Source organism: Stigmatopora nigra, chromosome 19 (genome assembly GCF_051989575.1).
Source record: "Stigmatopora nigra isolate UIUO_SnigA chromosome 19, RoL_Snig_1.1, whole genome shotgun sequence".
NCBI classification, from domain to species: Eukaryota; Metazoa; Chordata; class Actinopteri; order Syngnathiformes; family Syngnathidae; genus Stigmatopora; species Stigmatopora nigra.
Genome location: NC_135526.1, coordinates 7,413,768 through 7,436,348, shown reverse-complemented (window position 1 = coordinate 7,436,348; position 22,581 = coordinate 7,413,768). Strand labels below are relative to the sequence as shown.

Genomic DNA, 22,581 nt, shown 5'->3' with positions numbered 1-22,581 from the left:
GAGATGGTTGCCAGAAGTCTATGCAAGATTTTGGCAAGAACTGCACTTCACTTATTTTCATTCTGCTTCGGGGCCAAGTAAAGTTATTTAAAACTGAGTGATCATCAAAAATCTGCAAGGGAGAGTGGACTAAATGCAAAAAGAGTGAATGTTAAAATAAAGCTGAAGTGTCAAAAATACCAAAAGCTTTGAAGAGAAGACATTTTCTGTTATACCTTTTTTAAAATCTGATTTAAAATGGCTATAATGTATTATACATCCTAATAAGGAGCTTCTTCTTAACTTTTTCACAACAGTTGTGTGTTAGATTGATGAGCTTCACGGAAACAACTCGGACTCGAGCAGGAAATTATGGAAATGCATAGATCTAAAAGCTAATATGCATAGCCTTGAGCTTGGCTTTATAATTGTATTTATCTCATATTAAAGCTAACTGGCATGGGCCAGAAACATTTGCCACAATTGACAGAATGATCCACATTGAGCACAGTAAGTGTACTTTCAAACCTCCAAAGGTCTGTAGACTTTTTCACAGGGATCCCAAAAACTGTCACATCTGAGCTGCAAAAAAAAAAAAAAGACCTGACATTTAATTTGCGCTGGCTTTTACATTGAACCAAAAAAACGCAGGACATTTCTCTAAATGAAACTGTGTATGCTTCCAGACTGACGTGTAGCATTCCACACTCCCATAATTCGATGCATGAATTCTTACGGGAGGTAAAAAAATATTAAGGGCCTCGCTGAATGTCATTCCCACTATTCTTGTTAGAAAAGAACTAAGTCGATGAGATATGGAAGGATAAATCGCCGCATTTGCAACTTTTGCAAATCTCCTGGGAAGACAATCCGCAGCTGTTGAAGGGATCTCATTGTTTCATTTTTAGCAGGCATATTCTGCATCAGTCTCACACAGAATTCCTATTTTCATCTTCCATCTCCCCCATGCATGATTCACCATCCTTTTAAAGTCTTAAAACACGACAGTCTTATTTTTTCTGTCACTTTTCAAGTCATTTATAAACACCAGCTGTTTATTTTTTTGCCACCTTCCCCCATCCAAAACAGTCTTGTGGACGAATGGCTTTTTATGGACCCCCAAAGAACAGATTTGAAAGCAAGTGCTAGTTGTTTGTAAATGATCCAGTAAGATGGACACTAACCAACGACCTGTAAACTATGTCATCATTAAATTGACTGTAATAGCGTAGATTTTTATTTCAAATCTTCCATACCTAAAAAATAATAATAAAGCACATGCAATACATCCATGTCATTAGTGAAAACTCATTATAAGTTGATACACTTGGAAAAAAAACAATTTCTTATATATGTCTCAAAGAGTAGGTAGGCTGAGGGTTTATTCCTGTGGTGTAAGATGTGTTAAGTGTCTTCTGTGGGGAAAGCTTTAAGGCTGGCAAACGTAGTGTGGCCGTTAAATATTTAAAGTTGTTAAACCTCGTGTGTGTGGAGTCAACATAGAGTTGGCAATCTTCTGTGAGGTCATCACAATGCTGTGTTTCGGTTCTTAGGAGCAATGGACACTGGAAAAGCAGGAAAACATACGAGCTTGGACCATTTGTCCTTGAAGTTTGAAACAATGACCTGATTGAAATGCAGTGGCAGAGCCAGCGCTCTTTCACCGTGAAATCTTCTAAGGCAGATTGGAGAGTAAGCTGATCTTGGATGGATTATGTCAAGATAATGGAATCGTTCAGATCGAAAATGGGAAAGGGACACTTTTAGCCACAAGCGCGTCATCTTTTTTTGCTTTCTCAAATCGTTTTATCCATCCATCTCATTTTCTCTCACCTGCTTGCCATTTTTTTTTTGCCCAAATTCAAAGACCATTCATACTTTTTCTACTTTTGCATGCAACTTTATTTTTCAAAGGGAATATTCGATGTCATGGCGTGGAACAGAACTTGCATAGAAAGCAGTGGACAGTTAAAAAAAATGGAAAGGGATAGTTTTGCCTTTTTAAATTTTTTTTTACTGATAGAGGGGAAAAAAAACTTCAAGTTAGGATCCAAAATCCAGATTTTTCTCCAAATCCAACAACAAGATTCGGGTAAATCTCTGAGGGCCTTTTTTTTTAAGCAGCCAAGCAAAACACAAGACGACTACTGAAGATTGTACGAAACAAGTACCGGCAGAAATAAGGCTAGAGAGGCCAGCTTGGAAAAGGCAATAATTCGGAATGTGCCAGAATTACGCTTGGAGGTCTCCTTCCATCCTTAATTCCCCTGGGTGGAGGTGCACTTAGTCACTAAAGCTTTTCCGGCTGTGTATCATGGAGGCTTTGGATAGCATGGCCTTTCACTGTAAGAGAGACAGATTAAAAAGTCTGTAGCTGAGTCTTCTCTGCCACTCTGAAAGCTGCGAGAACACTTTTCTGCACCTTTTTCTTTTTCTTTCTTGGTCTCAAATCCTTGCAGGTAACAGCAAGGAGTTAGAAGTGGTCACATTTTCTTGCCGTCAATTTAGCTTGGGCAATTTAGTTGCTTTGAACCAAAACAAGCAACTTCCTGCAAAGCTTTGTGTTTGATGAAACTGCCCAAAAGTAACAAATTGGTCAATTTGGAAAAAAAATACCGCAATATAGTATTTTAGAACATTATTGATCTTGAAGCATTTTAACAATGACGAGCATACCGAAAGTTTCAAATTCTTTTTGAATTAATAATGACATGGATGACATAATAATGACATTTCCCTAAAAAGGATGTTTAAGTAAGTGAAACACTTTTTTTGGCACATTTGGAGTGAGTCATTGATCACATGCCTGCAAAATTTAGCTCATTGTTGTAAATTGATCTGGTGTTATCAATGACAGGCCATTGTTTATATTCATAAGGAATTCATATTTAAGATTCAGCTGTGAATAGTTCATACAAGGTACACAGACCCTTTTTAGTTAAAGGTGGGTGTATCCGGTCTTAAAAAGTCCAATGAGGCAACAAGCACTTTTTCATGACTCATGTAAGATGTCTTTTTTCTTTCCACATCAGGAAGCAACTCTTTCATCCAGGTTGTGCTTTGCAAGTAGGTCATTCATAGCTAGGTATGAAAAGACAGAAATTTAAGATAAATCTGGATGGTGTTTTGGGTCTCTTTTTGAAACGTGTCTGCAATGGGAGGATAAGGTGTGTAGAAGAGGAGTGGTGATGGCTGATCTTACAGTTTCTGAGGACTTTCAGCCTCTGGCATCAGATACGTCAGTACTTGGAAAAACTATTTTCGAAATCACAGGCTTATGTTGGATCCGCTTAGGTACACTTTCAAGATTAATGTGGACTCTTTATAAAAAAAAAAAAAGACACTAGGAAAAGTGAAGGCTCTTTCCTTGCTACATATCTTCTTTTATAGCTTGCCATTTAACTCAAATTCATGTTTTTGATTTTGCTGTCCTTTGGTGAATTATAGCGATTGGATGGCATTTATTTATTTATTTTTGCCAGCAAAGAAACTTGAGAAAAACTTAGATACTTTAGCCTTCCCAGCCTGCACACCCAGATCTGAAGGTGACTGCACACAAACTATCCACAACAAAAAGAACATTTACTAGAGCTGTGTTCCATAAATCTAAGATCAATTGAACCCCTGGGGTCGGTGAGTAATGACTTAGGAATTTGGCGAAGGTTAAGAAAACTTAAGACACTACATTGTATGGTGCAAGAGTGAAATGGTACTACAGAATGAGAATTGAGGACAAAAACAAAGGAAAAACAACTTTGGTGTGAAGATGATATATGGGAGTAGAATTTGCCAAGGTGAAATGAAAAGGCACAAGTCAATCATTTCATCTTTCAGATTTTTCTTTTTTAACGTGACACCCATGTGTCTAAATGATAAATTCAGAAATCCCTGTTGTAACTGAATTCCCACCATATTAAAATTGTTGATGTTGCTTCCTTAGAGGAGCGAAAAAAAAGTCAGGCATCTCTGTAGCGCTTGGGTGCGGCTAATAAAATAACTAGAGGTTGCTCCTGAGGGAAAATGTACGCCTCATTCATTTAACCGCAGCCACCCCTCAGGCTGCCCATGACCTAACTTTACATGGCGACTCGCTGACCCCTGAGGTGGACGCTTGCGTGCAGCCATCAGCTCCTGTTTGGATGACAATGCTTTTGCCCTGGTATGTGTTGCTGTACACGCAATTGTGAACAGGTTTCCTCTACGTGTGTGACATTGTCTTTTAGGCTACGTCCAAACAAGGTTATGCAAAAGGGGGGGGGGGGGGGGGTGTTTCTAGCATTCATTTTTAAGGCCAACAAAGCTCCATTTTGTGTAACAATGCCCCTGCAAAAAAACACTTCAAGAAAAGTATTAGTAATAACCATTCACTACATTTTTTCCTCTATACTACCTTGGAATCAAACAAAATATGCTAAAGGAGAAAAACTAGTTTACCACTGCATATTGATAATTGCCCATATACTTTTTGTTTTTATTCATGTTATTGCGATTACATTTATTACTTTTTTTAACTGTCTTGATGATTTTATGTTACATTTTTGTCCATGTTTTTGGATTTTAATGCAATGAAAAGCACTTTGCAGTACATTGTGTTAAATGGTGAATAGATTTTGCTAACTTTACCTTGCTTACTTTTTCAATGGTCAAAAACAACAGATTCTCATTTTCACTAAATACTTCTAATTACATCACCTACTGAAGACAAACTCCTCTCACAAAAAGACAAGTGCACCCTTCCTCCATCAGGAATATCTTTTGTGCATTTCTGTGCTCTCTGAGCTTATGTTCTGACATTTCTTCCATCCTCTTATCAGAGCTTGCTCCCTCGCTCACTCAATGTTCCCATTCTCCACTCTTGCTCTTTTTTTTGTCCTTCATGGACAATTTAGTGAGCGCACTTTCATCATAATGCAGTTCTTGGAGCGTTTAAGACTATTTTTTTGCATGAAACCCCTCAAAGGTCTGGAAAACTAGAGAGATAATTTCTTAAAGCTACTTGCTCGAATCATCCCGGTTTAAAGTTGGTTCGGAGGTTTGCTCGTGCTCACTGTTTCACCTTTTAGACTCACTTTGTGCCAATTATGCTGTCATTCAAGTGGAGATCTATATTTGAATTTGTGTCTTGTATCATATTTTAATGTTTCAAAATTGAGAGACTTTTTGGGTCTTAGTTTTGTAGTCTGTGTGAATGAAATCGATGGTATGAACAGGAAACTTAACTTTGATTATCTGTGAGAGGCCTACCGAGCTTGTTGTTATTATCATTTATTTACATCTGACCTTCTCTTAGTCTTATATGTTTACTCCAGTTCATGTAATTAGCACAAAGCTAATAAATCTCAACAAATCTCTGTTCTCGGGCTGTATTGGGTATCCAAATGTCAAAAGAACTTTTGGAGTAAAACAATTCAAATCTCTTTAGAAAAGCAAAGAGTATCCCTCTGTATATACAGGTTCAAAATCTGAGTTTAAAATAAAAAAAAAATGTTGAATGAATTAAGAAAAAAGTGTTTTATTGTGTATCATGGTGTTTCGGGTTATGTTAACATTACTCATACAGTCTAATCATTTGCTTTTAGGTCATGCCATTTTCCATATATGGTCGGATTCAAACTGATGTTGAGAGGCTGCGGGGAAGGAGCTGTACATTTAAATGAAAGCCAAAGAAAGGAAAAGCTGTAACTAGGTGAGACAAGACGAGTGCAGACGAGACGGCATTGGGCCAAAAAAGACGAGACGGAAAAGGACAGTGCACGCAGAGACCAAAAAGAAAAGAGGGTGAGTCAGACATGATTTTAAAAAAAAATATATTTTGGGTGATGCCAATTGAGGGACAACTAATCTCCTCTTGGTAATTGACGTGAGAGGATTTAGTTTTATTTCAAAAGAAAGCCATTAATGAGATAGTATTTAAACTTTTTGGATTCAAAGTAAACCGTGCTTTCTAGGTAAATGGACAAATTCACAGCACATCAATAATAGTTGCAATTGTTTTCATTCCCTTGATGGAAATGTGTTTATCTCCAAAATATGTAATTATAAAATGCCTTGAAAAGTTTTCTTTTCTTTGTTTTTGTCTGGCTGTCTGGGGTAATAAAATGTATAGTGGATTGCTGTGTAGGGAAATATAGATGGAAAAATGAGTAAGAAATATTATATGTGAATGACTGGAAAAGCAAACCATTGTATCACTGGTAAATAAATATCCTCTCCTTTCTCCAATTAGATATGCATAGTTTATCCACTTAAAAATGACACAGACAACTGACTTTTTAAAAGCTTGCATATTGATAGTGAGGCCCATGAAAGTGTGAGATTAAGCACCCTTCCCAGAATTGGTCTGAACATAGAATCGAGTTTATTTTTCATCCAAAAATAATAACTACACCATAGTGGCCCGTTTCAAACTAAATTAGACGTGCATTTCTGGCTTGGATGCCCCAAGCGTGTCTTAACCAAGTGAATACTATCAGAACACATTGGCTGGCTGAAAAATTGCTGCTGTGTGCACAATGCATCAGCTGCTTCTCACCAGAAAGCAGAAGTGCTCCAGAGGGTCATTTCTATTGGCCAGAAAATAAGCAGCTGCTCGCTTCATCTTCCATCCTTCCGAGCCATTTAGCTTCCATGCCTCCTTAGCAGAGACAAGAATATCCTTCAGACACTTTCTCCCCCATGTACATTTTCCTTAGTGAGTGTCTGCATTCAGGGAGGTGGCACAATAACAACCTGACATCACGTTTGAGTCAGCCATGCAACATCGTATTTTGTTAGGGGTTTAATTTTTCTCATTATGGCTTTTTGGTACAAAAATGGTTCAGTTGCCAGTAAATTTGCATAGTTTTGGCCTCCACATGTAACCTTGTTTAGTGTTGTCTTGCCTTCCTTTTAAGAAAAGTGCTAAGAACAGTTGTGTCACTAATAACTCCCCAAATGGCAGATGTGATCTGGCCCATTATTGACTTAACATTCTCCGAGCCATCGTCGTGATGTATGGATGGTGTAATTGGATATGAAATTGTCTGTGGAGAGATTGAGAGTACTTCGCTCGCTAGGCAGACAATCCATGCTCACAAGGGCGCGCACTCTCCACCCGCGAACACGCTCCCGCCGACTCTGCGCTAATGGAGACAATGTATTTTCGACTGGCACCGTCCAGACGAGGGAGATAATTGTGATGTATTAGCATGCCGTGACTGAGATTGGATTACCGACGACAGGTTATTGCTGCGCTCGGGTTTGCGAGCGTGCAGCTGTTTGTGCGTCACTCCCGTCGTCGGGGCGACTTTGGTCATAGCGCACGTATCGACTCGCTTGCTTTTATTTCAAATCATGATTAATCTACTGGTCTAGCCTGATGTCACTCCTCCTTAATGAAGAAGTCTTATTGATCTCTGGCCTTGTGTAGCATTGGAATGTGTATGTCCATGTCTACTATATTATAAAAAATATATATCCAATACATACAACTACATTAGATACCAGCCACGTTCGGGACTAGTGAAAACTGTACCAACTATATCATGTTGTCAAGGACATACTGGCATTAAATCTGCTATAAGACATTTTACTGCTTGTTGTGACCTCTGCCTCTCGACCATTGAGAGCATTCTGACATAATGCATCGAAGTGTAACCGTCCCACTCCACTGATGCAAAGCGATCAAAGGGGTTGTAGAATGGTCAAACTATCACATAGAATCAACGGCTAAACCCTTCTGAAAGACATCCACATGCCCCCTTGCCTTAGAAGTGCTGAGTCAATCACAGGTGACAACATCCACCACGCCCACTACATTGACCTCTTGACCTGATGCAGGCACTACTGCTCAGTGAGACCCAGAACAAAGACACTTCAGTCTGTCATCCCATATTGCTGCCATGCACATATTTCATGTGTGCTTTACTTCTGTTTGTGCTGCATAATTTATATATCAGACAGATGTTGGCTATTAAAAACTACATTTGTTTACTCCCATTCAATATCCTCCTGTTTTTTTGGTCGTTTGGCCTGCAAACATCTGTTGGTAGTCTTCATTTTTAAGCATCAAAACATTTGGGAATGAGTTCTTCTCTACTTTACTGTCATACTCCCGTTAACATTTGTGTCTGTAAAAGACCTGATGCATTTTTAAAATATTCCACCAGCCGTACAAAGTGAATCGCATTTTTTTCCCTTAGCAGCTTTTTTTTTTGCAATCTTGGGTAAACACAGGTGTTACTAATGAGGCTCCTCAGGGCTTTTATACCTAAATAGTACCACAGCATCATTATTGTCATTAGAAACGCATTACCTACCAATTTAAGGGCTACAAAAAGAAAACAAGGTCTGTTGTACTTTGAAACCTAAGTGCATTTTGTGATGCTTGGATAAATGCGTTATAATTTAGTTCTGATGTAGTAAAAAAAATCCCATGAAAGGAGGAGGACTGGGTTTTTTGTGCAAAAATTTGCAGAGAAACTGACTGGACTACTGAGTGCGCCTCCTCCAAATTCAGCTCGTCCCGTTTAACGATTGATTAACCTTCTAGAAAAGATTAGTTTTGTAGGATTTTTCTTAACCTAGCTGAGGCTTTTACCAGCACAGTTGGTAGAGCAGATGAGCATTAGTTTAGATGTGATGAAATTCCATGGGCTAGGATGAGAATCCCACCACAGCATGACCCAGTCAACAATGAGCTTCCATTCAGTCCTCTTATTATCATGACATGAACACCAGGATACAACATATTCTGCCTCATCTTTTTTCAAAGACGTCAAATTTGCCAGCTCTTGAGAATTTGAAGTCATACATACTTTACATGTGGGCACAACAGATGGTAGTAGACTAGGATGGATGGATCTGTTTCTAATATGACAAGAATTATGTCTATCCTGACAGTTATGTTCTAAATTGTTTGTTTAGGCTGAAGTGGCTCCTGCTGATTTATTTAGCTCCCTTTTAGTATTGCTTTTGAGTGTCAATATATTTTGGAAGATGCTGAAATATCTTATTTTTTTTTAGATAGCCCCTAAAGCAAATACCTCGTATCTCAGCTATAAACCATTGTGATCTTTTTTTAATAGAAGGCTTAATTGTTGTTTTGCTGTTTTTGATTTTTGCCCTGCACCCACTTAATTTACTGGTGGCTGCACATGAAGAGTAAGGTTATCTTCTCCAATTTACAGCTCCAGGGATGGATCGCATTTTGATGAGATTTAGGCTGAAGCACTTTAAGTTTGGAGAGTTGTATCATTTGGATTTTAATAGCAGTTAGCTAATGAGTTATTGATCTTGGAAGTCTTGTGCTGATACCAGCCACAGTTGTTTGAAGTAAAACGCTGGAATTCCAATGGGCCTCCAAAGTAATCAGAATTGGTAAATATGTTTTCCATTAGTTTAAAAGTATTCCTTTTCTCTTTGTGTGGCCCCCTCTGAAATAAACTTCTGAGTTGGCACAAACGAGAACCCCTCTGGGACCACATAGGCTTCTGTTCAAATGATGGCAAATGAATGTAGTCAAATGAGAAAATAACATTTAAATAGATGACTGAAGCAGCTTTTATTTTCCCCGGGGAGATAAAGACGGGAGGAAAAAATGCACCTGAATAAAATTAGTCCAATCTTTTAATTTGAAATATTACTAAAGTGAAAGGTAATGCCTCAACTAATTATTTTTGTCAGCATGATGAGTATTAGAAGGAGAAAAAGACAAATCGAGTACAAACTAGTGAGGCATTTCAGATTCTTGATTTTATGTAGATTTTATTTGTAAATAAATCAAAACTGTTTTGGTTGACATTTTTCATTTTTGTTAACTCGCAGATTGAATAAATTGGACTGTAATTTATAGCCATTTGCACACATGAATACACACATGAATTTAATTATTAGAATCTCTGTTGGTTATAAGGCTTTTTTTTAATTACAACCTCTTTTGTTGGCATGTTTTTTACACTAAGATTGATTTTGTGTGTAAGTTTATGCTATTATGCTGCATTTCAGTATGTGACTTGAATAGTAATATTGTATGTGCTGAAAATTACATCTTCAGCAATGATAGAAAAATTGGATATTAGTATTCAGCGCCTAAACATTTGGCGACTCAAGATTCCCAAGAAAGGTGTTGCAAGTGATTTATGACCGAAGGGCACAGTATTTTACGTGTACAAGCCTCACTGTGGCTCTGTGATAAATTGTGGTCTTGTAGCAAAGGTCTTCATTTCCACTCAGCCTTCAGATGGCAAAACAACAAACAAACAGTTCAGGAATTGAACTTGTATGCCTTCTGTTCCAGCTGTCATAGTGTCTAATGTGTTTTTGCTATCATATCTGCAGTCCCTAATTGAATTTAAAATGGATAAAGCAACGTAGCGGTTTAATAGATAGGATACATTGCACCTAAAAAAGGGTGTTGCAGCTCTGCTACAAGCTCATAGAAAAACAAATATTCATTTTATATGCCGACGTGAAATTCAAACTAAGACCTTTTATATCATTTGCATATTTCTTGCAATTTACTTTGCTGGGAGGCAGCTGTGAAACCAGCTGTTTGAAGGACTTGTGATGTTTTCAGATGAAAAGGAAAATGATAACACAGTATTAACAGAACAGGTGGCGATAGGATGGAAAATAAAAGTTACTTTAGCGAATTAATGAAAGATGCTAGCGTTAGTCAAGTATGAACACAGGCTGCCTCTCAATTACATAAACCTTAGGCCAAAAAAGTCTTCTCAATGGCAATATATCACCCGAAAAAGTTAACTTTAAGCAGGAAGGTTGGAACCCACCAGGATTAAACCCTCCATCACTCCTCATTGTCCCGCCTCCATTCTGCCAATATAAAAAAAAAAAAAGTATTAGCAACAATACATTGCAGAGCCACCATCATTGTAAGGACTGACATTTTTAACAAAAGGCAACCAACACAGCACGAAGGCTTGTTTTGTTGATAGTTGATAATTAAAGTGACATAAGGCATTGGACCTTGTTACAATTAAATAATTGTCTCCACTAATGAAAAAGTTTTCTTAGATCCATCTTTGACAACATTTCCCCACTCATTGTTATTTAATTTCAACTATAAAGTAAATAAAAGGTTGTTTTTCTGCCCATTAGTTCCGCTTTTATGACAAAGCTGTCCCTTGCTTAGCATCAAAAGCCAATATGTCGGCACAGGATCTTTTTTTTCTAGAGTTCCATTAAGTCTCACATTCATAAATGGATGCAAGTTGGCTGGCAGTGGCAAACGAAAGAAATTATTGCAATGCCATTACATCGTCCTCAGCAATTGCTGCTAATAAATCCCTGTTCGACACAATTCCTTCTTTCCCTCCAGCCTCTCAAGGCTTCCTCTATTAAATCATTGATACCTCTGCTCTCTCATAAACAAGTTACCTTTTGAATAAGTAATGGGCCCTAATTAGCCTATAGAACGTCCTTCAAGAATTCTCACTCCTAACCGGATGACTCGCAAGTGGGGAAAGGCACAGGAAGCACACCAGTGGTATTTTTTTAGAGTAATATTTCCATCTTATCTGCGGGCCAGTAAAGGTTTGATTCCAATTAATTTCATGGCTACCATGTGTGCAGCGTAAATTACCACTTTGCTCTCTCCTTTGTATTTTTTTTAATTCATTAGAAAAGCATTTAATAAAGAAACACTCCAAAGTTTGATGTCAAGTAGTTATAAAGGTAGGTCAACAAACATTGGGGAAATTAGAGAAGAAAAAAAAAATAGTTGGTTTGAACTGCAGTTTTTTTAATCAATCCCCCACATGCACCTCCCAACAGAAATGGGCAAAATGCTACTATATAATATAAAGATAAACAAGCTAATTCATCGTATAACTTTCCAATCATTAAAAGGGCTATACGCAATTATCAGCTCACTATCATTGAGCGATCAATCTCTTTGCAGCATATGTCTAATTAGTGTACTAACTAAATCTAAATCCAAATCTGCTCTTCATCCTCTAATTGATAAACTGATTTCCTTTTGATTTAACTTATTATTAGTTCCTTATTATTACTTATTATTACCAATGTATTCATATTTTAAAATCTGAATACACAAAATGATTCTTCTTCCCAAGTAAGAATATTGAAAGGGTCTGTGGGGATTAAACTTTAGGAAAGACTCCTACGGCTCTCCCTTGGTGTTTGTAAAAAACACTTTATGGAAACCCTCCTGGATACATTTTGAACAATGTGGATGCTCCTTATCCTTCCGTCCATAAAATATATATTCACTCCAAAACCAAAGGCGCTAATGTGCGAGTGTTACAAATGGAGCAAGTTGCAGAGGGAGCAGCTAATGGACTGCGGTTAGGATTTAGCAGGCTTAGATCTAGGAAACTTTACTGTGGCAGTGAATATGCATCTAAATGAATACAATACAAAAACTAGTTTTCTCTTCCAGGGCAAAACCTGAAATTCAAATGAATGTGTGAAATAGCCAGAATCCCCTTTCTCTTTTTACATTTTTTCCCATCCTGTCAAATGAAGAAGATGACAGCAGACAATTGATAAAAAATTCAACGGAGAATAGTTTTAAGCCAGTCCCCCACCACCAAAGCTGGAATTTAAGAAAATTGCTTCTCTGGGGCACCACTCCTTGTGGATCAGAATTTATATTATATAAATGAGCAGTTCATCTCAGCTTCTGGGCTTGGACCATAAATTCATAAGCAGTGGAAAAATACATAGCAAAAACAGTAAATAATTCTGTACCCTTTTTCATATCTTTGCAGAGAGTTTAGATCTAACAGTAATGGTACATGATGATATAAAAATATGTATCTACTCTATATAGAGTAGTACGTTGTCATAGTGCTTTAGTGTTATCAGAATTTTTCGAATAAAACACATACTATTTCTGGATTTGTAGTAATAGAGGAAATCTAGAGTCAGTTCTTTAAAGCTTTCCTACAATAGTGCACCAATTTTTAAACTGTATGATGCCCTGGAGAATTCCAAGGAGAGCAATGAGTTTTATGATAATGGATTTGATGTCTTTTTCTTTTTAAATATAAACATGCTTACTACATTCATAACACATCCCTCAATCATGCTTAACATCCACCTATGCGGCACTCTTTGCCCCTCCCACAGGCACAATGCTCAAACACTGGGGACTCATTAACTTAGTCGCTGGCAAGAACACAATCCCTCCTCCGTACACAAGCCCTCTCGCCCACTTTAGGGAAAACACAACACAATACATGGACGTGCCACTAAATTTGGCTTCCCTGACAGGCTGCAAACAAGCTAATAACAAGGAACACACAACACACGAGATGACAAGTGAGAACAAAATGAAACATTTCACAATTACAGTGACAAGAATAATGCTTGAATATTTTTAACTTCATGTGTTTCTGAGCATAGGCTTTTTAAATCTCCGGATAAAGGAATTGTTACAAATAGGATCATTTTGTCTTGGCAGATGCCATGTGCTGGAAATATTATCATTTGTGTGCAAATGATCAAAAGTGAAATAATCCCACTTATAGTTATTCTCTGAGGGCATCTTGTAAAGCTCTTGGGTCCTCAAGTTGCTGAGAGATGGGAGACTACGTTCTGTACTCTATCTAGAACAAACCTGTTGTATAAATGACCCTATCGTTTTTAATGAATGTCCATGGTTAAAAAGATCAACTATGGTAGAGATCTGAGTTGTACCACAGCCTATCCTTGACCATCTGCTGGGCTTTCCCATACTTGAATTTTGGGTTTGCCTTTAAGTTTTTATTAAGCAGCACCTAGGACAGTTCCTTTTTGGGGAAAAAAATATTTCAAAAGGAAATTTCTCTTCTATTAAAAAGTTCTCAAGCGCAGTTGCCTTTTTTGAACAAGGCTGCTGTTGAGTAGATCTGATATTTGCAGCTCCGATGCATCTCTGTCAAGTGATGCTGATGTAATAACATGAAATTTCAGCTTTTTTTTTTATTTGGTTCCACTTTGTGACACCTCACGAGATGCCATGGAAAAATGAATGGAAAGCTCCTGTCATAGCAAATCATTTTTGAAAAACTTTTTGGATTTCATGTATTTTCTTTCTGCATAGGCCAATACTACTAATTATGTAGAAGCAGAAGGGGCCAAAAGATACCACAGCCTTGCCTGATTTACTGGCTGGACATCAACCTTGACAAGGTGGAACAAAATTCTGATATCCTAGGCAGCCGCGTTGATTAGATGAATCCAGTCAAGCGAAACGCAATAAAATCCATTCAACAACCTTTTGAAAAGATCATGGTATTCATAGACATAGTCTAATTTCCCCAGACCTCTGATGGCTATCCCTTCGAGACTTAATCTAACCATTTTATGAAAGGATGTTGTTCATTACAAGGATATCTCCTTGCATACACTCATGCACACCATTTCTTTCAAATTATGGTAACGGTATCCTTGCATAGAATTCTAGACTGATAAATCCATGTTTTTTTCAGTTCGTGGCTAAGCAAGGTCATGAGATGCAACGTCCCTTTCTGCATATTCAATCCGATTCTCGTTTATTATGTTTTCACTTCAGTACCTTTTTTTTGTATTGAGGAATTTCTCAGATGGGGCACAACGCCCATCGCGATAGTGAAAACGACAATATCGTGTTTGTGTGGGAGGATTTACCCATTTGTTGTAATGCGCACAATAAATCCTACCAGTATATCCCAGGAAGAAATAAATGGAATTGTTTAGCTGTCTTGCCTTTAACCTAAGCACCCAAATGTAGCTCTGAAGTATTTTTGGCTCATGCCGCATCTTAGTTCAATTGAAGTGTGTTTGGCTTGTGCTCTAATGTGATTGGATTTTGTGCAGCTTTATCAGTCATTTGGCTTCGAACTGACCTCAACTTTGGAATGGCTCACTATATTTGGCTTGTACTGCCTATCTTTCACTTGGTCAGGGGCCCTCGGCGACCATGCCTGTCTGAGGACGTATTGAACAGCTTATTGATTTTTAACACTTCACTTTATCTTCATCAAATACTAAGACCTCATTGTTCCAAAATAGAAAGCAATGCACATCCTTCAAACCTTACAATTTTCTTCTCTTCTGCCGAACCTCACTTCTTTCTAATATGACCCCTTCAATCGTCACATATCGAGAAATAATTTAACCGAGATATGGCTCACCAAATGGACACTACTACATCTAGAAAAGAGAGGGAAAAAAAACAATAACCTTTGCATTTCTTGTGACTTATTTTCACTAAATATCTACATTGCCTCTTCACAAATGGGAATCAGTGTTTGTTTTAAGGATGTTTGCCCCTTTTAGTCGATTACATTAGAAATGTCACAATTCTGTTGAAATCTCTATAAAGAATTATTTCAATGGAAATTAAAGTTTGTACTTTAAGCCCATAATGCCCAGCATGTCTACCCCCCTCTAGCTTGATTTTGATCTTAGAGAATGAAGGCGCTGAGTGCAAAATCCAGTAGATTTAGCTTGGTATGAATTTGTGAATTGTTTCGTCCTGGTTTGGTAGATGCAGAGGATCAATGCAATGCTCTGAAGTCATGTGCCTTTGTGTCAGCATCAGCGTCAGAGGCACTACAGGATGTCATGTTCGTTCTGGGGTGTCTCACGCTTGGCATGAGCTGCTTTTGATCAGTGTGATACAAAACCTTTAATCACTATAGCCACTTTTGAAGGTCTACTGGCACCTTGATGTTCATATTAGAAAGTGTCTCAGGTGTGGGATGTTAACACCTGCCTCTCCTGTGGAGATTTTTCCCATTCCATCCCCGTTGGAGAGGCCTTGTTTGTTGGGAGAGCCATTTTATCCAATTGAGTCTTGTCATTACAATTGTTCTCCAAGATCTGTTCAACATTTTAACTGTGTGTTAAGGTAATTTGATCTCAAACATAGCAAATTGTTTATTCTTTGTTCAACCCTTGCAAAAGAGACTATATTTCAGTCTATGTCAACATCGATTGCATTGAGGAGTAACACCAAAATGAAGCCGCAAGGTCAGTGATGGATGTCGGGTTCATCCATCATACTTGTGCCGTTGTCGTGAGTTTAGTACACCAAAGGGTGCGGATATCAATGAAAAACTGTGAATGCTTGGCTCTGTAGCGCCTTAGTGTCGTATGCATAACTGACACATTCATTTTGGAGTCTAAGGCATTTTCCCCCGCAAGGCCACAACCATTTCCTTTTCTTCTATAGGACACTATGTGACTCATATTTTTCCAATCTGTGTTTAAATAAGCGTGAACGGAGAGTGGCTCGCAGTGTCTGTCAAGCCCACCCTCTCCAATCTTCTTTCTTTAGAAACCTTGAAAATATTGTATTTTAAATGCTACTTTTTATAAAGGCATGACAAATTCGACAGTCACAGAAGGATTGTGTTTCCTCTTTGTGCTACTTATACATTCTGGTCTGTTTATCTTAAACATTTCTCCTCTCTGGGGGATGTTATGATGAGTGAAACTCCCCTTGCTTCCCACCACCACAAGTCTTACGTTGCATGTCAATAAAAAATCTAAATTTGTATCTCTCTTTTCGAAGCGCCAAGCTAAATTGATGGGATGATCACGGGGCATGTAGTGTGACCAATGGATTTCTGAGCTGCTCTAACCTTCACGTTATGGCTGCCTTGTTTATATCAATCAGAATGTGCATTTAGATAGACCCTCAGGATCGGTGCATTGGGAAATTGCATTAGATTATAATAAGGACATTAACTCATTAAAGGGCAGTGGTGGTGAATGATCTTGCTCCACACAGTGTGGGACCCACTGAATATATGATGTACTGATTGAAAATTGTACTATAGGGGACACCCTATCTATTTATTTTACTGCTTATGAATCTCATTGCCATTTTTCCACAATTCAAAAAGGTGCACATGTATATTTAAGGACTATGACATTTTTTAGGTTAAGCTATATAAATGATAAACAATGACATTTGGTAAAATGCAAAAATGAATTCAAAAAGTTCTAGATAGAAGTTTTTCTCTCTTATGCCAATTGAGTTTGATTACCATGAATATCATTTGCCAGACCTGACATAGGAACGATGGTGTAAATATAGATTCAATGATTCATAAAATTAGCAATGCATGGTTAAAATCAATTTCCTCTGTTTAATCATTTGTGTGTTAACTCCGGTCTTGATTAACCGCATGTGGAGGGTAATGAAATGCTTGAACGAGTAGCAACCTTTAAGCAGTCAATGATTTGTAAAGAACACCTACTAATGAATAAGTAATGCAGAGTAATGTTTTGATCTGCTGTCTTTGAGTGGCCAAAGAGACCAAATTCTCAAGGGGAAAAAAAGTGGAAAGCAAACACCATTTTATCCTTTTCACTGTAATGGTGGAATAAAATGACCTTGTTAAATAACTAAAATGACTACAATAAGGTAATTGTACATGTAGTTTGACACTCAAATCGGATTATTTTTTAATTTCTATTTAAATATAAACATGTCAGTTATTCCAACCAAAAGCATAGCAAAGCAGTCAATCTGCATGATAGATTTAGCAGTTTTATGCCAGATTCCCTTCCTGACACAACTCCCACAAGTGGGAATTAAACCCTGGCTACCTCAATGGCATCTGGGAGCTCAGTTCACTAAGCTAGTTTTGAAATCGGCAAAAGCCCTTACACCAGTTTGCCCCTAAACTGTTGCACTTCTTTTACATTAGCAGTGAATTTGCCAAATTCACTCTAGAGCTTTATGAGGAATGATTAGAATTTCTAAAAGTTAATGGTCCGTTTAGACGTTGCCTGCAGCATGACATTTTATAGCTCTCAGTTGGCAACAATTCCAACAGTCATAATGCCTCAAGTTGCGGGAAAAAAATACACCCACTTTTAACTTTGACTTCAAGTGTAATGTACAATGAATCAACCTTGACAAGGATGGAGTCACTGTACTGTAGATGAGCAGAAGGTCATTACATCCACACGAACTCGGTGCAATGCCAAAAAAAAAGAGTTGACTAGAGGCAAGAGCTGAATGATTGAGCAGAAATATTACCATCCCCACACTTAGTTGTGGGTGCCTTCTGCGCTTTTCAACTGTATCTTCTTATTTATTATTAAAAGAGTCGGATTAATCTTTCATGTGCAGGAAATGAAAGAACACAGCGTAGAAGTGTATGGAGGGAAGGTAGTGACAGAAAGGATGGCAATAGGGGCGGCAAGGGCAGTGAATGAAATTTAAGGTGATGTACTAGATCAGAGTGGTACTTCACTTCTGTAACTAATACAGCGGGGCAATTGTGTTACTGGGTGGAAGGATGGTGAAAGCCTTTTTTATGGGGATGTGTAAACTAATGGGGGCAACAGGGAATGGCCTTAGGCAAGTTTTTTTTAAGGGTTTAAAAGAATAAGAGTGCCAGTGGAACACCATTTTGGGGGGTTATATACTTTATTTACTCAAGTTGTTTAGTTTTTTGTTACCTAAAAGGGTTGGAGAGTTTACTGTCTGCTATATTAACACTGGGGCTTCTTATTTTTATTTCATTCTTCCCTGATATCCAAAGAGTATGAACCAGTCCTTTTTATTAGCTAATAGGAAAAATAAACGATCATGCTGAGGGGGATTTTTTATTTGCCTCTTTGGGGAAAAGAAGGTGCATTAAAAAGTAAGACAAAGTAAGAAATTGAGACATTTAACTTCTGAAAAGAGGCTCGAATGAGTCACATGTGCAAGAGTAGAGGAAAGTGGCATTACTTTGCAAAAAGGTCGAGATGAAAGTTGATCATGGGTACACCTGTGAGATAAGATGAACCATAAACCTGGCAATTAAACCCTAAATGAATCTCTCTAAAGCAAGCTTTAGCAATTGATCTATTGCTATGGCCAGCTATGTTTTTCTAATTCAGCAACAAATATGATAACCTTGTGTCACAGCATGTGGCAGTACACGAACCAGCGAGAGCTCAAAGAAAATTGCCATAAGGCCATCCATCACACATGCACATCCCAAAAAGTCAGACTTTCCCTGCAGATACTTCCTCGGAGGGATGCTCTGTGGAAGAGAGAAGCAGCGCTTCAATAATCAACAATCATAGAGGAGTAGTGCAGCCCCTCAAAACCCCTTGGTATTTAACCATGATTTTCACTTCATTCAATATAGTATAGCTTTGTGAAGTATTGAGCATGTTTAGGCCTTTGAGAAATACCATAATCTTATTGAATCTGAGAGTTTTGTTTTGTATATTAAAACATATTGTCACCTGGGGTTAGTTTTCACTTTCTGTATTGTAATTGACTTTCCCATAAAGTTTGAGCCCAGACGTCATAAAAATATCTTCAAGTCTTAACACTCAGGTAAAAAAAAAACATTAAGTAGCGTCATCCATGGTGTTTGATAAATGAAATACATTTTCCAATTGTCCCCTCCCATCCAGTTTTAAGAAAAATGTACTTAGTCAATTACTCCTTTCCTTCCTCGAGCAAACAGTTTAATGTTAAACAATTGGCCCGTTCATGTTCATCGGGTTTCCAATTGCTCAAAAAAGCTACTGAGCAAACAGTCAAAATGCAATGCATTACTCAGCCAAATATCATTAAGCACCCCCTACATGAAGGTGACATTTGGCTGAGTCATAATTGATCCGGGCATGTTTTGTGAAAGATGGTAAACAGATGAACATCAACAGAGCAGATGGAACATTTGCCAGTTTGACATTTAGTTGGAACACAGTCACTATGAGGCCTGTTTGTTTGCGTTCTTCACTTTTCCATTAGCGTGTTTGAACAAAACTATGACATGGGAGTGTTTGTATGGACAAATCATTTTAGGCGACAATGGTTTTTGCCAAAAAATGTCACAATAAAGACCAGTTATTTGGGAGAAAACACACAAGTAAACTGTAGTTGTCAAATGTGGCTCATACTATAAAGAGATGATACTTGGATGTATGTACACAATGGAAAGAAAAAAATATATTTTAATCATATAATTCTTTGACATATTGTTGTTCATTAAATCAAAATATGTAGTTATGTTTGCATGTATGTTATTGCTTTAATGGGCAAGTGTCATTAAAGCAAGAGGCATGATGATAACTTTTCTGCTCCATTTATCCTTAATGCGCTTTCTGCTGTTAATCTGTGTTCTTTAGGGTTTATGCCATTAAAACTGGGAGTGTGCTAAAAGGCCACTTGAACACCAAGTGCTCATTCCTTAGTCTCGAAAGTGTCTTTCTGCCTGACACATTTTGTGTCTTTCTCTCGCTTTTTTTCCTCCTGTCGCCCGACCCGCTTTCCACCTTGCTAATGGGGTATCGGCTTCCTGTAAACACGGTCTGCCCTGTAAGCGCCCAGACAAATAACAAGCTCATTTGAAGAGAGTGTGAAACTGACAGACAGCCATTTAAAAGTGCCCATATTACAAGATTCTCTCTATTAACTAGCCAGTCCTTTCCTCCTCTTTTCAAAATCACAGTCAGAATCGTCCTCCGCCTATTAAAAACACTCCATACAAAAACTGAGTAAATTAGGTGTGGCATCGACACTTTATCATATGAGCCAACATCTCAATTTGAGCTCTTTTGGGTCCTGATGACGATATGAGGCCCCCCACTCCTAATTGGAAGACTCTTTCTCACCCAGTTATACAAGAAAATCATTTGGCGTGACGAATGAACTTCTCCTAAAGCCATTGAGAATGAACTGCTTTTTATCGCTGGATTCAGCTCGATGGCCAGTGTTGTCCATTTGCTGCGGAAAGAAGTATTCCATGTGTCACAAAATAGGAAGATTTTTTTCTTTTTTTTTTGTCGAATTTGGAGTTTATATTCAGTTGCTTTAGGCACAAAGACAGAAAGGTTATAATGTATTTTATTTCAATTAAATATAGGTTTTGAAACTGATTGGCATAAAAATGACAGCAGAGAGAACTAATTGTTGTAACTTTATTGTACGGTCATGTGTTTTGTAACGCTAATCCATAATTCTGTCACCGTTCAAAGTTCCAAACAGCTTCATTCTGAATGTCCTGAATTAATGGTCCCTGTTTGGCTCATTTAATGACAGCGTCAGATTGATGACTGCACAATGTTTCATACCCTTGTTTTGTTGCTGCCATTACGCTCTCTCCATCAACATTTGCACTTGTTCTAACGATGAGTAAATTGTTATTTTATTTTTAGCTCGTTGCTATTGGGACTATCTCACTTTTTATCGAAGTCCACATAGAGCTATAATTAAAAAATATATATATATATACACAGAATTTACGATTGATAAAACACTTCATCTAATGATTAATTTGATTTTCGAATTGTATGCTGCGCTGTTTCAAATACTCCTGGGCCGTATTTGGAAGGGGCAGTAGATTCATTTAATTGTACAGTAATCTTTGTCAGAAGTTGACCAGCATGCCAACTATTAAGGCCTTATTAGTCTTTTGGATCTTTCTTTAAAAGCAGCGTGACTAATGGAAAAAAACAACACTGACATTTAACTACCTCATTAACTTGCTCTGGCCAATTTATTCACGAGCTACTAAAAGCCTCACATATACTACATATGATCAACACTGGGAGTCATTTGGACTCCTTTCTCCAACTGTCCTTTTATAGCCACTATTATATGGCTTTTCATTTATAGATATATCAGTTTATTTCAGTCATTTTTGTGCTCTGTTTTTATCTAAAAGTCCCTGGCCAAAAAAACCCAAACAACCTGGAATTAGACTAGACAGAGATCAAAAATAGTTGACTGCAAATAGCACCAGCCACCAATAAAGGTAGGAAGCCAGAGTTAAAAATCAACTCCCATGCTAACCTTTAATTTGCAGACTTGACCTCCTCTCTAGGATAAATCCCACCTTTCTGCACACTCCAGCTCACTCACAAGTGCAAAAGAAAAAAAAACATGGTCAATGCTTTAAATTGGGAAGGACCATGCTTTTCAATTAAATACCGTTATAAATACATATGTACAACGTCTGCATATCTAAGTTCATATTTATATGCAATGGTTGCTTCTCCCTTTTTCTATTTTAATTGCCGGCTGTTCAACTTGCACTTTTCCCCCTGATCCCAGTCGGCCCCGTGTGTGTGCGTGCAAGTTTCCCCTTCAGTTTTACGACTTAAGCATCTGCTATACAACATCCACCACCGACCGATTAATTCTCCACTAATGGAGAAGTGACCGTGAACATGGATAGGTGGAGTGAGGATGTGACAGCAGGGGGCACTCTTCTGCCTTTGCAGCCAGCATGGGTGTGCCCCCAGTATGCAGTGGGCAAAAAGTCAATATTGAATACATACGTGGCTGTTATGCATAACTGTGAATATATTCATAGTCATTATATGACTATGCTATATGTACAGCCAAGTTTACTATGTGGATGAGTGATCTCTTCAGCACTTGTCCTCCTCAATAGTGACAGTTGAGGTCTTGTTAATGATGGTTAGGGATGTCAAATGCATGACAATTGACTGAGAGACCTTCCCTCACAGGACACATTTCCCTCCTAATTTGATATAATTTGCTAACACGTCTCTAACAGGCTTGCATCAACATAGCCCACGGGATCAAGAATTATATAGTCTTGCCGAAATACTAATATTCGTTTGCAAATGGACGTTGGGCAGTGCACCCCCTGCCCCATACACTTCAGAGGCAATGATGGGTGT

General features: G+C 38.0%; 1 long non-coding RNA gene across 1 annotated transcript in view; it reads left to right on the top strand.

The window, feature by feature from the left end:
* Window positions 1-22,581, top strand: part of LOC144212450 (uncharacterized) — an 85,744-nt gene that overhangs the window by 35,032 nt on the left and 28,131 nt on the right. Inside the window, exon 2 of the long non-coding RNA XR_013329770.1 lies at window positions 5,559-5,757. This is a non-coding gene — a long non-coding RNA (uncharacterized LOC144212450). The remainder of the gene's footprint in view (window positions 1-5,558; window positions 5,758-22,581) is intronic.